Raw genomic sequence first — 16038 nt, forward strand, 5'->3', positions numbered from 1 at the left:
CCCTTGGGGGTTGGGGTTAATAAAGGAATAAGTACATGCACGCCTTTGGGCTGTCTTAAACATTTGAGACCAGATCAGTTTTTAAGACTGTACCTGTGACTAAGTTTTTTCCAACAACCCTCTGCCTATGTTATGATATGTTCTTCTCATGAAAAGTCATAAACAATCTCCCTATAAGAAGATAAGTGCACATGTGGCATGTTCTGCATCAGTTGGCATACAGTTAGACAGTGCTTTATCAATTGTTTAGACCAACCATGTGACAGACTCTCAACCAACAGGTATGGCTAATCTATCTTGGGTATTTTTGTTTCAATTATCCAACCCCCTCCCACAAAAAACATCTTTTCCCTTAATTCATGGAAATTTCCATTTTTTTTTCTTTCATCAGGGCAAATATGCTGCAGAAAATGAAGAGCTAAAACCAAACATACCGCTAATGTTATTGTTCTCGCGACATAATTAAATATGATCTGACCTTTGCTTATTTAAACATCAGAATGCAAGAAACACGATCTCTTACATGTCCCATTTGTTAAAGCACCTGAAGGCCTGCACAGACAAAGGTGCTTAACAATCCTATTTATTTACAGGGCTGCTCCAAACATAACCTTTGCCGAATATGACATCCAGTTTGTGACTGTCAAGTACCCACACACACCACTGACTACAAGCTCCCCTTAGATGAGCACTCAACTTGTGTGTTACCTTCTGGCTCCATGGTTCCATGTGACCCTATGTACAGTGGGCGTGGTTTTAAACTGAAGTGACGTCACACTCGCCTCTGAAAAATACCCTTCTCAGACTTTACCCTGTGAAAACTAATGAAAGTTATGGACTACGTATACATATACTACATGTTACTCCGGTCAGCAGAGGCGAATTATGGATTGGCTGGGGGAGGGGGTCCCACAAGGTACAGTCTGCCAGTGGGAAGTAGGCATTTTGCGGCTGCATCTACATGTTTCTTAACATTAAAAAAAGAAATCATCTTTCTTTCAACAGACCATCACAGTACATGGTCAGTTATTCTCTCAACGTAAGTTTATTTTCAATTAATTTACGAATTTTCTTTTATTTTTATCACACATATTTTGTTTGCAATTTGACCAAAAATCACATCCAGAAACAGATCAAACAATGTACACCAAACCTATACAGATGGATGCCTAAGCTTCTGCACCAGTCGCTCTTTTCTGTAATTTTGAAGGAAGTCCAGATAATGGAGATCTGCACAAACTCCTCGTGCTTTCCATCAAGTTCCCCAGTTGCACAATCAAAACACTCAGTACCGCAATCTGATTATGGCCAAAGCGCAGTCAGACAGCATAATGCCCGTCCTTGGAAATGCCAGTTGTGTTTTGAAAATGTACAAATTTATGCATGGCCTGTCATGGGATTCAAATACGCATTCGACATTTAAGCCATGCATTACAGTCATGCACGCCATTTCAGGGTTACAGTTCACCAAGAAGGTAAAAACTGTGAACATTTTCTGTAATGCTTGTACTGCAAAACTCCCACCCATTATAACTTTGTACACAAAGAAGACAGTTTGAGATTGCTGAATAAAAACTGGGATGAATGCAAAATACTGAATGTGACACACAGCCACAAACTTATGTGGTTATTTCTAAAAACAAAGAAAACTTAATTTGGATAACATTTGTAACAGCGTCTTCTAAAAAACCAATGTGAAAGTCAGAAAAATATTTCATCAGAGGAAATTTCACTCTGCACAAAATTGTGTACAGCATTTTACAGTTTGCACGGGGCAGTGAATTTAAAATCAGCTCAACTATCATGGAAATTAACTAGCGCATCCTGAAATAATGACCACTTTTAAAGTACATGGAAATATGCATGACGCTGGGTGGGGATGCAATATCTATGTAAAGTTGAGTCCCGGAGATATGTAATACAAAACTGATATAAACTGTTTGCTGACTACAGTGATCTAAAATACAAATCACATGTATACGGAGGGCCTGATGTTTTGATCCTTGCAGAATCTGTCTCAAAGTTCCGAGAAAGATTCTGCTAGGATTGAAACATCAGGCCCTCCAAAGTTAAGTCCTTTAGCGAAGCCAGACACGCAGGCTGTGCCTCAAAAAGGTCAAATATCCTTGCTGGCCTGAATCAAATATTTCCAAGCAAGTCCTTAGAAATGTGTGATAGCCACTGTTTCAACCACTGAAAAAAGATGTATGTCACCTGGCCTTTTATTACAATTTGAATAAAGGGGACGGAAGAACTAGACAGACTGGATTTTTTTCCCCCTGCTTGTTTGCCACGATCCAGTTAAATTTCATTTTGACTGTCCTGTATATTGGGTTTCACTCGTAGTCCATTTTGGGACAAATGACACCCACACATGCTTTAAAATTCATGCATGCAGATACACACACACTGGGTTTTAAGACAATCATGGTGCTTGACATATCCTGCATGCTGAAGGGTGACTGATCATTAACCAAAGGAAATAGCCTTACAAATGCCACACAGCTGGAATGCATCTTAACAGTAACTCCAATAGAACAAAAGAAAATAAAACACCTTTTTCTGTTGCCATCAAACTGTGCTCACAAAACAGTATACAATTCCACTAACTTGAAAAAACCATTACAATTTGTGGACACAAATAGGAATCTAGAATTTTATCCTTTATGAAGCTTCTTAATTTAGGTTCTTTGATGAACAGAGTCAAAGGTCATCTTCCATCTTAAAAAAGTGACTTCTGGAAATTTTAAAAAGTGTAAATGACCCCCCCAAAACCTGTAGGGTTTCTATGTGTAGGATTGCGCACTGACGCCTTGTGCGAAATTGTAGCCTGTGAAGGAAGAAGTAAGAGCTGCACTCTGACATTTTCACAAATACATTCCTTGGCCTAATCTACTTCCACAATTCTCGGAATGTTAGCCTCACGTGACTTGAAACCTGGCCTGGACTGCTGTTTATTAAATGCCCAGAGAATATGCCGTCAAGGTGCCAATCGGCACACTTAAAGGATCTGCACCACATGCTTCTCAGTTTGTGACCAGACTGGACGGAAAAAAAAATGTGCAAAGTGAGGTGCTTGTACTGTAAGGCTGGCCCACTGCACAACAGCTTCATGTTGGGGCACGAAAAGGATGTTGACTGATGCAGACCGTGCACCACTTTTGATGCCATGTGTGGGGGGCAATGGGTCTCATCTTGGTGGTCATATAGTGCAGCTTTGCCGACTGATAATTCTGCAGAGAAAAAAAGGAGAGATAGTCAGAATTAGAGAAACTTGGTGGGTTGAAACAGATGAAGTTTTGCAGTTTGAATGAGATGGAGTTCTTTAGCTCCAAGCTTGCTTGGGCAAGGCTTTTGGAAATGGTCAGACACGGTGCACAGCTACTGAATTTTTATACATAGCTCTTTCTAGATTATCACAGTCACAGTCACAGTGAAACACAGAACATACTATCCCTGGTTCACTTATAATTGTAAGTCATCTCAAATCTGCCCGAGGTAGACACCAAGTTTGCTTCTGTTTGATGACTCTGGGAGCACAACAGAGGCCTGGTGAGGATTGCTTAATGTGGGACTTGAGACCCTAATCTCTACTACATAAATGCAAGGAATATGCATTGTGCATGTACCTTTAGATTCCTGCAGAGACACTGGTCAAAACCCTTGACAGAACAAAAGTTGATACAACAGGTTTACAATTGGAGGTTTCCACAGCACTATTTTCAAGACAGCTTCCATGACCATATTGTAGTTTAATGTCTTTGCTGCACAACATAATTGAATGAAATATGCACATTATAAATGAATAAACTCAATTTAAAAAAAAACTGGTTTAAAGTTCATGCAATGTATACATGTGTGGCCTTGAGAGTGCAATGCTACTGGTAACACTTGTCAATTGCAAGCTTTCAAACTTGCTCAGTAAACTCCATCATTTTTATTTCATAATAGTCTCGTCAAGGCAAAAGTCAAGAGTGCGCTTCTCTATATCTGTACACTTAGCATTTGACTATGTGTATCTAGTATCTTTTGAAATCAAATTACATGTAGGTACTGGCACAGACTGGAGGTTGCCATGGGGGTCTCTCCGTAGTATGAACACAGGGGAGTGAGAAGCCTCAGGACAAACCCACAGCAAAACATGCACACACACACCCACGCTTATTTAGCTGCATTTACTCAAACCCTCAACTCAATTTGTTATGCCTGTGTTGCACAAGCTCAAATATATCCAACATGAGCAAAAAGGTGTGAGTGGCAGAAAAATGTCTTATTTTATGTAAGCTTTACTGAGAATATTTTTGAACTTTAAGAAATATATTACTTGGCTGTTGTGGCACAGGTGAGGGAAAACAAGCGATTAAATGTCTTTTTGGAAGGCTTTAAAAACATTTTTAAAACTTCTCTTTTTTCCCATAAATATATGTCCCTGTTGAGCAGCAATTTCAGTAGTGAGTGAATGAACAAGTACACAGCTGATTTGATGGTGGACATGCATATATACCTCAGACAGTCCCCCTATTCAACAATGTGCAACTTGACCGCGTATTAACATTGATAACGCCCGTTGAAAAGTGATAATGCCCGCTGCATAAATCACATGCTGGCACCTGGATACGAGACAGTTTAATCGATTATGATTGGTCAAGAGTCTGTGTGCACGGGGGTTGTCACGTGCCCGCAAGTCCACATAAGGAGATTCTTTTGGGCAACCTGCACAAGGAATATATCATAAAATGGATGGGGGTGGTCGGGAAAATGAAAGTTAAATTCTGGAACAACATTGTTGAAAATCCATCATGTACATGAATATTTAATTCTTTTGACCATCTGATTAAAAAAGGTACTTATGAATGGAACTAAATATGTGCTCGGCCGGAGACTGAATGCTGATGATGCCCTAACCAGCGGCTCTGGCGTCCATTCTCCTGAGGCCAAGCACATATTTATTCCGTTATAATATGCAAGTACGATTGATCAATTTTTACAATACTCAATGCATCAGTAACTCTTGCTTGCCAGCTCTCTAGATGTATGCTTTGGTCAACCAGGTAATTATACTTTATCAGAATATTGATGAGTCAGTCAGTGTAAGTCGTCTATGAGATGTTCTTTTTTTTGTGAAGGTGGGGTCCAGCCTCTTAAGTCCACATAAAAGGAAAACCAAACAATCTGAACATCAGCAGCTCCACTTTTCCACAGGAAAAAAAAAGCAGAAATTGGACGTTGGGTAATCCTCGCCGATGAAGTTGTTGGCTCTCAGTTAGTTGAGCCATTTGCACAACATTAGGGGGAAAAAAAGATAATTTGAAGTTTACAAAGACTGAGTACAGAGCGAGGCCAGTGTGTGAATGAGATATCTCACATCTCTGATGAGGGAATCGCATGTAAGTGGGCTAGGACAATGTTACCTATTTCAAGTGCACAAGCATGCACAGTGCCAATGTGACCTACAATTTGAAAAAAGGGCCTGAATGAGAATACTGCAGGTCTACTTTCCTAACTGATGAAATATCTATCAACAAAAGCCAAAAATGCAACCCGATTACAGTTAGGTGTTATTTAGCCGAACAACTTATAATGAAATAATTATCAATTTGATTTTTGGACTCTCAAACAACAGATAATGTGAATGATGAAACAAACAGAATATCAAAGGTCACATGGGTGGTTAGATTTTTAAAAAAATATTAACTGACGAGTTTTGATTTGAAGAGACATAAAAAAAGGTCAGTCCATTTTATTACTTTGCAGTGTGACTGAAGAGAAATTTAGTGGCAGCGGAACCACAACGGTTTCTGTATATCAGTTTATCTGTCTCTGTGAAAACCAAATGGCCTCCATATGAGGCATGTGATAGAATCTTCTATGAGGGATGAAGTACAAATACATTGCCCACATCTTTTCACTCCAAATGCAAATTTTCGTTGTTAATAAAACCTTGCAACGCATCACGTAGTGGTAAAAGAGGCAAATGCTGAAATTCCACAAACAGCCTGTGACTGACACAAAAAAGAGAATTACAATTTCAAATTTCATACATAACAAAAAGGCTAAAGGGACAAGACTTGAAATCTCCACGTTTGTAGGTTAATATATAAATGTATAATTTAAATCTGATGAAATCATGCATTTTAACAAAATCCTTACGAATGCTTTTTAAATTGGTCAAAGGTCACAAATCTGGCTGAATTTCCCCTAAAAAATTAAACAAAATTTTTGAATGTCAATTTTTTAGAAATTACCATTCACAACTTTCGAATGAGGACATTTAACAATGGTGATCAACAACAAAGAAGTCAGTTCAATACTACATAAACTATACAAGGAATGTTGCTTTTCTATTTACATAATAGAAAAAGCCATTGATGAGATTATGCACTCCAACAATCAAATTACCCATTCACAATTGACCACAGATGACATTTGCACACAACAATCAAATCAAGGGTAAAGCTCAAACTGGTAAAATTCACCATACTGTCAAGGAAGAGGGGAGGTGGTGGGGAGTTCATGTGAGGGCCCAAGGCTGAACTGTAATCTACCTGAAGTTTCAACCAAAGTGTCACAGGGCAGTCTGGCTCCAGGCAGAACTGTTTCTTCCTCGGTTCAACTTATGGTGACCCAGGTTCAATTCCCGCAAGAGCCAATAGAATAAAGTGGAATGGAGTTTCCTGTCTCCCTCATGGGTAGGGGGTTTGCTTATATGTCCTCTGGGTTCAATCTCTATGTTCTAAACCTGTAGTTTCTTTTCTTCTTCCTCAAAATCAAGCTAGACGGGGGGGGTACATGTACATGTAATACTACTTAACCGTTAATCTGGCCACCCACAATAAAATGGACATCTTAATGTACATCATGAAAAGGGGTAGATTGAAATTTTAACAACAATGGCCTTCATCAAACAGCAAAAAAATACTCTTTCAAAAGCTCTGACCAAAGACCTAAAAATCACCCAAAACAATAATGGTGAGAAAAACCAAGCTGCTTGAGAGAGCACATGTTTGATGCAAAGCCAACAACACAACACAGCTCCCAATTAGATGGAACAAAGAAAGCCTCAAAAACAATATAGCTTCAGGACACTGATGCTATTCATCAATTGACTCCAGGTAATAAGACATTATGGCTGGAAGTTGTACAACACAGCTAACATGTTGCCCAACAAAAACTCAATATCACAAAGACACAGTCTAAGCTGTTGTCAACAAATCATTTTAATATCTTGTTGCTCTCTTCCTGTAGGCTAGAAGTATGAATACAGGTACGTCTCAACTGAATTTCATTTGGCTTACAGAAATGGATTTCACGTTTACTACATAAAATAAGAGTTTTCCCAAAATCATTAATGGGAAAGTGGTACTGCTCAGTTCCATGAAAATGTGGCTCTTAGAAAGATCCCTTACATCCTGTCTGGTGATGATTAATGTATATAATAAAATGATAAATTGGCCATAGCATTCGGAGTGGCTGGAAGTATACAATCAAGGCCCTGGACCCTTTCTAAATTTGAAATGTGTCCGGATGTACTCCAAATTGTTTATCATTCTTCGCTGCAGCTTCCACCAATATATATGGAATTTGAATGTGCTGTGGCATGACAAAGCACTCCAACTTTCTGTCTCGGTTTTATCTTTTGTTTCTGATAACATTTGAATAATAATTTTGAAGGACAAACACCAGTTATTTCATTTTCTGTTTAAATGAAAAAGAACAAAACTCTCTTTATAAGGTGGGAAAATCTTATCATTAATTGTAATTACATGTAGGCCTGCTTCAGGTATTAAGATGAAGTTTACACAAACGTCCTGGAAAATGTCTTCGAGAAATGACATGACTAAAGCATGAAAATTAAAAAATCAAAAAGTGTGGCAGTACCAATACTGCAACAGCATCTGCTTACCATAACAAAGTACTATGCTCAAAAGGCTAATCTCAGAATAGACAAACTTATTAATTCATACATAAGCTATTTATTGCTGGCAAACTCAAGGACTCCTATCTATACATGTAGTTACAATTCCATGTGCATGCATAAATCTTATCAATAAAATATCAAACTGATATACTGGTACATTATTAATCGCTAATGGGTTAAACAACAGCTGTGCTCGACAAGTCTTGAGATGTCTACTGAAGTTTAAGTATGGCTGGTACAATGTGCATGAATATGTAATGTACCTCCCCTTAAGTATCTTTTCAAATTCCCAAATTGGAGAATCACAGAAATAAATGAAAATATCCTACAACATATTTACAACATAAAGGTTAAGTAAAACAGAAATATGGCCATTGTGTTAGAAGAAATTGTATACTTATGGTTCATGAATATTGCGTATGTGAAAAACTTTAACTTGAAAGCCAGTTTCTTTTGCCTTTAATGAAAAAAAAACACATGCACAAAACAAAAAACCCCCAAAACAAAACCTTCCCTGTAAATATGCTGGTTACAATTTCAAGTTCATTAAACAATCATGCACATTGTACTCACAGGTGTAAAGTCCTGAGTGGCTAAAGCAAATGCACCATTATTTAATAACATTTAATGACAAGCAGGAACCTAAGAGATAATGCAAGCTATGCCATAAGATTCTGAATTGAACATTAAGTCAGATCAGTTGTTGCCTAAAAATGAAAGCTGGACTTCACAAGTGGTTGAATCTATACTACACTATGACAGGAAAGATTTTTACAGGACCAGTGAGGTACTACACCAAGAAGCTACACGCCTACAACCTCAAGCAACCAAAGGTCAAAGAATACGTGTTTGTGTACTTGCATGTTCTTGCAATGGACAGGCTATCTAAGAAACCTGTACTTCTCAAATAAACATGATTTGTCATACCTCTGTCTTGAATACTTTTTCATTATCCCACAATGAGCACACAAACGGCAAAATAACCGTATGTCGCACTCACCATTGGACATCGCATCAGCCAGTGCTGAAGAGTACCTCGCACATGTGTCCTTGCAGGCATGTATGCGCCCCCACGGTGTACAGAACAATGCTGGGACAGCTAATCGCCTGTGTTCAAAGATTCCTCTGTGTCCCTTAATTCCCCTCAGAAAAACAAGTGACAAACATAAAGACAAAGATATGACAAAACAACAGTTGACTGCTGATGTTGAATATGACATTTTGAACATAACTAGCACCCAAGGCAAAGCTGAAAGCCGAGGGTGCTAAGCATCCATTGGGTTTTCAAACCGGTACAGCCTCTATAATAACAGCCAACAGTTGTTAAATGCTATACATGTACATGTACCTGCAACATGTACATGTGCAAACAGCTTGAGTACAAGTACATGTAGTTTGTCAGGAATTATTTTTTGCAAAAGCACTACATGTAGATTGAAAAACTGATTTCAAATAGAATTTCAAATAAGGATGTACTGGCTTCAGTGATTTTTCAAATCATGGAGCAGCTATTGGCGAGTGCTAACAAAATATTATGACTGTCCTTTTTACAGCAAAACTAATTTATATCAGTTGACCGAGGAAATTAGTTTTCTTGCAGCTGTATTTTGGTAAAAATAGTATGCTAAATTCGGCATATGGACTCCACAGACTATTTACAGTTTACAGATATCTGCATTTTGTGTGCAATCAAACTCTGCATAACGGAAGCAATACGTTTATTTTTAACTTCATTATTGTACCAAATGACGTCAACCTTGCCGAGTGGATAATGCCGAGTACATATATGGAACACAATCACGAAACAGATGGTGCATACTAATAAAGATTTTAATGAATATTCAAATATTGCTGGCTGCATAATTCTATGCTAGTTACATGTAATGCTATGCATTAAATAACATTAAATGAGAGATCTCACAAAGCAACAAAGAGAAGGTGGATTGCATCACCCCCTCCCCGCCAACGGCTTGGTTGATGCCTGCATGAGCTTGAGCCTTAAACCTAATGCTATGTGTTTCATTCTTCCATGATGTAATTACAGCATTTACCCTGCCCACACATGCTTGTTTCCTCAACGAACATGAGTATCAGCTCATGTTCGGCATTACTTAGTGCCAGACTTCAGGGTTACCAGCAGCGCGTGGTGAAGAGCTTTCATTGGAAAATTTTCCATCCGTGTAAAAATCTCCATTCATTCCCTGATCCCTTTAAAGCTGTATCAGCCTGGCTGTTTAGTTTTAAGCCAATAAGTCACAAAGGATTTGGATGGATGTTGTGGTACATGTACGTGTATTTTTCCTCAAACTTGCACCTCTGTGTTCGGGGTTCCAATCCCACCCAGGCCGACAACTGGATTGGATTTTAGTCCTGGCCTGATTGTGTGCATACTATCATCATCCTCATCTGTCTCTAGGGTTTCTGCAAGTTCTGAACTACAGTGCTTCATTAAATACACCTCAGGGACTCTTGTTAACTGAAAACTATAAAATAAAGAGCAAGTAAATAAATGTATCACAAAAACATGGCCATGGCAGACTTCCATCACACAGGACAACCTTCCTCCATTATTTACATGCAACCCTAAATACAACTGTCGCTATTTAAACTGGAGCCATAAACAAAGCTTGGTTTGTTACGGTCAATAACTACAGCGACATGTGTTTTCCTTCACATGTTGTGTGTCAATACACGTACATGTATTTATATAGAAGTACAGATTACAAATTTATCATTTGTTCTGCATCAAAAAAAAAGAGGGAAAAACAAAGACAGAGGGGGCAGTTTTTAGTCAATCTTGACAAATGCTAATAATTTAGCAGTTTTGAAAATCTATTTAATAGTAAGTATATTCGAGGGAGTGTAGCAACCGTAAGGATGATTCTTTTGGTGACAGGCTAGTCCCTGATTGGACGGGGCATGTCTCAAAACAGCCAGTAGTATGTGACTTTCATAAAAATAAAAGTCTTGGGGCTGAGGAGTGACTACTCAAAAAAAACATTAATCCCGTGAAGAAAATCACATTGGTGATGATTTATTTATGAGAGAGAAAAATCAAAATAATACAAAACAAGGAGAAAAACAAGAATGAAATTGAACAAAAGAAAACCCACAAACAAAAAAGCCGTAAATAATCCCCCAAAACAAACATGACAATACCCCCCATAAATTTAAACCAATAAATTTTGACCAACAAGTACCAAATGGGGAAAACAGGGGGAAGATTTGGACGTACTGGTATGCCATGTATTCTAAAACTAAATAAATAGTTCTCATTCAACTGGTCCTATTGTACACATGCTCAGCAATACCGGTACTTAATTAGTTTCAGAGATGAATTTCATTAAACTCTCATTATGTACACAATGCACCTCAATCAAAAAATATTAGGAGATTAAGCCACTGCCTTCTCCCCCAGCATTAATATGTATTGATGTAAGAGCTTCTAGTGATTTGTCCACTTGCTTGGTGGTGTTCTAAATTTATATAAAAGCTTCTTTTTTAATAACTATTGAAGTCATTTTTTACCGTAATAATCTTTTCAGGCTATATCATTTTGATTATTATTAAGGTATACATGTTGTTGGTCTACTGCAGTGTCAGAGGTGGATCCAGGAATTTTTCCAGGGGTGAGATTTAGGCCTGTCATTTTTTTAATGTCCAATAGTTGCGATAGGTGGACAGAGTATATGCTACATTAGTGGTGCTTGAACTACATGCTTTTGATTTTTGGGAACCGTACATTTTACAGGTGTACGATTTATTACCATCATTTCATTGTTTCCACTAGTTCAGCAATTTAAGGCAGGTTGCCAAGGGTATGTAGTTTTGTGATAATGTTCATCTGTAACTCCATATTCATAAATTCACTACTACTCAACTAATGGCTCAAGATCCAACTTGCTCACTGCTGTCAGGACCCCCCCACTACTTGACCGCAATTCTCATCTAGTATTTCAAAGGTCCATCTGGCATCCCTTGAGACTTTGAAAAAAGGGTCTGATCTGATGTGATATCTCCAGCCTTGATCAGTTATGACGCAAGGTGCTACTAAGGATCATGCTATGAATATTTCATGAAAACATTGGAATTCTTAACGACTGGTGGTTGGAATGCATATCAATGGTTGCATGACTGATGTGCAGAGATGCTACTGTGAAAGTCTGCCTTCACAAGGTGCTTGATGTTTCAAACTACAAACCTGTCAGAGTACGGCCTTCATCAAAAAGATCACCCGTGAAGTTGTGTTGCGATGTAGAAGTAAAGTCGGTCTCAAGCCATGTGGGGGGGGGTTCATCAGACCATTTAATTTTAACTCCAGTTATCTTGGCAAGAACTGACTGAAAAATATTTCCTTTCCCCTCCTGAAGGGGATGCCAGTCCAGCCTGGATTGCTCCCCAACTGATGCCAGTATCGCAAGTGCAAAGCTGAAAATGGCTAGCCTAAGGCCAGCAGTTGGATCAGAACCCTGGACCCTCCCATCATAAGATACAAACCTTTACACCTAATAAGCTACACTCCCCATGGTGAAATAAAACTTCAAAATCATGCAGAATCTCTTTTGAGGTTACCAGGAATGTTATCTGTAGCTGCAAGCGTCCTACAAGTAGTTGAATTTTTGAGCATATTCTGTTGCCCAGTCAACTGAAAAAAGCTATAATTGGTCAAATGAATGAGCAAGCTCCCTAATCTGTGTGCCCAACATCTTGGAGCTGCTATGCAGAAGAAACTGGCTAGGTAATCTATGTGTTTGCGGGCACACATACATAACACATGCAAACCTTACAAGCCACCTCTCTTTAGCCACCTTTCCTAATCGAACAAAACAAAAATGAAAGGAAACGTCAACACGCCATCAGATCTTTTTAATAGGTTGTTTCTGCACAGGCTAGGAAGGGATCAGAAGTGCCCTGTATTTTGGCCAGAAGATGTCAAGATGGGAAGGGGGCGGGATTGGGAACTATCAACACGTCTGGCAAACACTCCTGCAAGAGGGGGCCCTGATCAGCAAACACTGCAAAATATCCGCCAGCCTGCTTGGACAAGGAATAGCCTGGGATGCCAGCAGGGCCCAGAGGGATGGCTGTCGACGGTCGAGGGGCTTGTAGCTCCCCGACGCCCCTCAATTGACGTAATGGGCCGGGACAAGAGGCCTCATTAGTATTCATGACGCTGTGGCCAACTTCGTAGGGATGTGTTAAGTGTGGCGCGGAAAGGGGGGGATTGACTTGAGGACAGAATAGCACAATAATTGCCTGAATCCTCAAAAAACACTGCACAACAATCATCCTAATGACACATTTGGATACTTCAAGTTGCAAGAATACCTGAAAAACAGATACTAGTATACGTACAACATGATATTGGCAGCATCATCCATCACAGTGATGCAGGCTTCATGAATAAACACATGCAGGCAAGCTCTACACGCACTTGCACAGCTGTCTCAGAAAAAGGCATATTGATCTGGAAATGCGCATGTTTTTCCATACTTTAGCAGAAAATGCTGTATTAACTCATAAATGCTGAGCAAACAATGACCACGTTGGAAATATAAGGCGACAGACAGGCAGAAACTCAGGCTCGTCCACTGGGACACAATGCTGTGCAACTGCCACAAACGGAACAGAATTCCAAGACTAAATTTGCCGGCTATCTGAAAAAGCTATTTGCTGGGTGACACAGCAAAATCCTGAACACCTCTCGGAAGACAGGGAGGGAGTTACAAGGAGCAGAAACAATCTTTTTACTGATTGAATGTGATTTCATGTTGAGGAGATAAATTTGATTCATGTTGAAATATCTGAAGAATGCATTTCCCAGATGAGGAAATTAAAAATATCTGTGTAGGTACATGTACATGTACAATACAATTTGCATGTAAAGAGTTACAGAACTTTTTATACAGATGGTAGCTAAACGGTGGTATTTTTCTCGTTATTCAATGCAATGCTATGTGTCAAAATTCACACTCGCCTTTCCGGATGTGTCACTATTCCTGGGAATTCTCTGTATTAATTGGAACGTGAAAAATTGTGACACAAACAAACTGACCTGTGCATAGCAAGTGACAAGGCATACAGTGAACATGCAGAAACTACCGGAAAAGGGCGTAAGCATGTCCCCGCAGGGACGGGTGAAGGAACTCTCGCCAATCAATGCGAACTCCAACAGTGGAATGTACATCAGCAGGTGCAGTAGAAATCCTTTTTACATCCCCCCCCCGCATTTCACCCCCTCCTTTTCCGGACCACTGTGAACCCAAAGAACCCAGACTAGATGACGGACACTCACACAGCGGGGGTAGGATATGCACACAATCATCTTGGATCGTGCTCACAGCCACGTGTGCCACCTCCATCCCACGTCAAGGCAGCTCCATCTAATGACAGACGGATGTTCATATTCCCCGCACTCAAACCGTCGTGGCCACTTCCTCCTTTCTAGATAATCATTGCCTCATTTAAAATAAAAAAAATACTGCAGGGTTAGTTGAGCATTATATTATTAGGCAAAAACATATTCATGCGTTATGATCAATGATTATACTGTAAAATGAGCCCAAACTAATCTTACATTTGTAAATATCGCCACTTGATTAAAAATTGGATTAAAATCTACAGAGCCCCCAATTTAAGATACAGCATGTGCAATAGCTTATTGGGAAGAATAATAAAAGCCTTTTAGTAGACCCTTGCATGATGGTGGGCCTTGAAAAGTCCATTCAGAGGTATTAATTTTGCCATTTAATAACTAGAAAATATCCTGCCCGTTAATACAAAGCACTGTCATTGTGTCCTTGCAGTAAGAATTGGACTGCAGCATAGATACATCTAAAGGTCTTCAGAGACATTTACATGTACATATGAAAGGCTCTTTATTAACACCCTTAGAGTCCAGCTGGTTCAAATTTGTCATCTTGTCAGTTGTGCAGGTACCACCATCAGTTGCAAATCGATACAATTACAGACTTCACACAGTGCAAGAACACACACTGGCTATGAAGATGCTTTCCACAAAACAGAATCAGGCCAAATTTTTTTTTTTTGATTAATCAAGTTTAGTGCACTGAGTGTAAATGAACACGACAAGTTTCAAGGGATTTGTGAACTACCCCCCAAAAAATTTAAAAATTGAAAACGTGGGCTGAGACCGGGGAAGAGATGACAACAGAAAAACAAATGAAACTGTCAATCTTGCAAATGGAAATTCAACCCCCCTCCCTCCCCGGAATTGCACACACACGGCAGCGTTTATTAGTGGCACGTTCTGGCGTGGGCCTCCTCTAAGCTTTAAATCAATCATGTGAAAGAGAAAAGCGAGTGGGAAAAACATCGCGGCACTTCCGCTGAATTGTTAACAAGGAAACTGTGCATATCACATATGATCTCCAAGTACTTGCACACATATTGCACAGGAGTAACGTACGATGGGGAAACAGGGGTTCATCATGCCATATTTTCAAGATGTTTTGCAATGACTTGTTCAATCTAAACCGATACAGTAGATAAGTTACGGTCAGCAAAATGGCTCCCACTAAATGTATTTTGTTTTACAGGTTGATCCACATTCTAAGGCACAAACATCTACAAAATTTAGATGAGCAAGCTGTATAAAATCAGTCATGGCAACAGCATTAAGGGGGTGAGGTATGATACATGAGATATGGCAAAGGGGAATCCCTCCTCTTTTGTGTGTTCTTTTGTATTGTAGGTATCTCGGAAATTCTTTTAGATTTTCAGGGAGGATGCAGTAGGTACGTAAGCCTAGGGTTTATGCATGTAGCTTGTGTGATCACGGGGGGGGGAGTCTCCCTCTGCTACATATAGTGCCCGGTATCATGGGCGGGGAAGCCACCTAGAATTCCCACAAAAGGGACAACGTCAATGGAAGTGAACCTTAACATACTGTACGCATACCAGTGGGGCATATTTTTTATCTTGAAATTTATCAAATAACCAGCTGGCACCACAGAGGAAAAAAAATAACCGAGGAAAGATGAAGTCATACTCCCCCCCCCAAAAAAAAATAAAGGAAGAATGACATTTGGTTTCCCCAAAATCCGTTACTGTATAAGCTATTGTAAACACCAGAAATAAAAATCAACGTGTGGGAAAAC

General features: G+C 39.3%; 1 protein-coding gene across 3 annotated transcripts in view; it reads right to left on the reverse strand.

Moving 5' to 3' along the window:
* Positions 1 to 1026: 1026 nt before the first annotated feature.
* noa1 (nitric oxide associated 1) overlaps positions 1027 to 16038 on the reverse strand; it is a 38367-nt gene continuing 23355 nt past the window's right edge. The window contains exons 10-11 of one of the 3 annotated variants that reach the window (XR_015427441.1): positions 8919 to 9061; positions 1027 to 3233 (exon numbers count right to left, since the gene is read on the reverse strand). The gene's annotated coding sequence lies outside the window, so the exon portion shown is untranslated. Of the gene's footprint in view, positions 3234 to 7194; positions 9062 to 16038 lie in introns of those variants that run through there. The other 2 variants (XM_087144597.1, XM_087144595.1) reach the window with 2 other exon arrangements.

This window comes from Acanthaster planci, linkage group LG13, assembly GCF_054643075.1.
Source record: "Acanthaster planci isolate LZ-2023a linkage group LG13, COTS_SCS, whole genome shotgun sequence".
In the NCBI taxonomy this organism is placed as follows: domain Eukaryota; kingdom Metazoa; phylum Echinodermata; class Asteroidea; order Valvatida; family Acanthasteridae; genus Acanthaster; species Acanthaster planci.